The sequence below is a fragment of the Neltuma alba genome, unplaced genomic scaffold, assembly GCF_004799145.2.
Source record: "Neltuma alba isolate B1F8T4 unplaced genomic scaffold, ASM479914v2 tig00010935_pilon, whole genome shotgun sequence".
NCBI classification, from domain to species: domain Eukaryota; kingdom Viridiplantae; phylum Streptophyta; class Magnoliopsida; order Fabales; family Fabaceae; genus Neltuma; species Neltuma alba.
The window spans coordinates 29,415-31,300 of record NW_021635710.1 but is presented as its reverse complement, the minus strand read 5'-3'; the positions used below and the strand labels follow the sequence as shown (position 1 = coordinate 31,300).

The 1,886-nt window shown below is 34.8% G+C and overlaps 1 pseudogene; it reads left to right on the top strand.

Moving 5' to 3' along the window:
* The first annotated feature begins 6 nt into the window (after nt 1-6).
* LOC114760140 (peroxidase 11-like) lies at nt 7-1,679 on the top strand (annotated as a pseudogene).
* The last annotated feature ends 207 nt before the right edge of the window (nt 1,680-1,886 follow it).

Below are 1,886 nucleotides of genomic sequence, written 5' to 3'. Positions count from 1 at the left end.
AAAGCGTCCACAAATATCCATTCTCTGAAAGGCTTCGGTCTGATTGACAGAATCAAGAACATGGTGGAATCAGAATGCCCTGGAATTGTTCTCTTGTGCTGATCTCTCACTATTGCCTGCTAGAGATGCTGTCGTTCTGGTATATATACATACATATATCACCACACACCACCACATAATATACATATATATATATATAATATATAAGGAAGAAGAATCACAGTTACGTCCAAAAAGTGATTTACCACCCAACTTCCTTTTTTCTTTTGCCTGAAAATGAGTTGCAATATCATTCAAATCAAACAGCTGTACAATATGAGTCTCAATTATAAAATAGGACACTTGACTTTAATTTGAGCTTGTCTGAGATTTCTGTTTACAATTGTTGGAATCAATATTTGCAACCTTTTTTTTCAAAAAGTTCTTTCAGGAAATCTAACTGTGACTAATTCAACTTTTGGGAACCGATTTTAGCACCCATCATTGTGATGAGATATGCACTGTTCAAATATAATTTCACCTGTCTAGATTTAAAATTTCAACTAATAATTTTTAAAATTATGTTGAAAACAACTGATCATATATTAGACGATTCTCTTTATTTCAGATTATGTACACATTAAATATTTTTAAAAAAAAAAAAAATTCAATCTGAACCATCCATATTTATTATTAGATCTGCAAGGTGTACAGTGGTGATGAGTTTTTGGTACTCATCAGTACATCGAGCACGGAAACTCATTAGGTAGAAAAATTAACATATATTCCTCTAATTTGTTGCAGGTTGGTGACCTTACTGGGATGTTCCCGTGGGAAGAAGGATTCTAAAACTGCAAATTTTGCACTTGCAAGCACCAACCTTCCAAATCCAGGTGACATCCTTCTCTCTCCATCATTTCCAAGTTTCTCTATCAGGCCTATCAGTCACTGATATGGTTGCTCTCTCAGGTAACCATCCATCATCATCAATTTGTGTTCTTCATCACTGCACAGATCATTAATTAATAATCTACTTCTTCCATATCTTATCTTACTTTTTGATAAAAAAAAACCTACAGGAGCCTACGATCGGCATGGCACGGTGTCAAATTTTCCGGCCGAGGATTTACGGCGACTTCGAGGTGACGTTCGGAGAGATGCCGTCTCTGAGAGTCACCTAGAGATCTGAGATCCATGTGTCCACTGACAGAGGGAGGATCAAACGGAAAAAAAACGTAACAGCTATGGATTATGTCACCCCTAATCTCTTTGACAATTCTTATTACAACTTGCTTCTGAAAGGCCAGGGATTGCTTAACTCAGATCAAGAACTGTATTCGAGTGTGTTTGGGATTCAAACCAGAGAGCTTGTTAAGAAGTATGCGTTGGACCCTCTTGCTTTTTTCCAGCAATTCTCAGATTCCATGGTGAAGATGGGGAATATTGTGAACCCAGAAAGCTTTGTCGATGGAGAAGTCAGAACGAATTGCAGATTTGTTAACACTTGAAGTTCACTGATCTGATATTGGTTTTCGTGTTTTGTTTGTTCAATAAACACACAGAAAAATGGATGTTTGTGTTATTTCTCTTCGTTGTAAGCAAGTAAAGAGTCAGAAAGATGAAGTTCAAAATTGTTCCTTTTTTTTTTTTTTAACATAGTTTAATTTAAATATTTATACAAATTGTTCTGATGAGGTATATTAATTTATAAAGCCTTTTCTTTACTTTCCTTTTTATTTTTTGATTTTTGCGATAAAGCTTTTTCTTTAGTTTATATCTGAAACATTCCCCAACATTTTATACGCAGGGCAACAAGTGATTTTACTAGACATTCTATTAATTTGCTCTGAAAGTGCAAATTTGCTGCGATAATTTAAAATTATAGTAACTTTGCCTCCTATCATTAA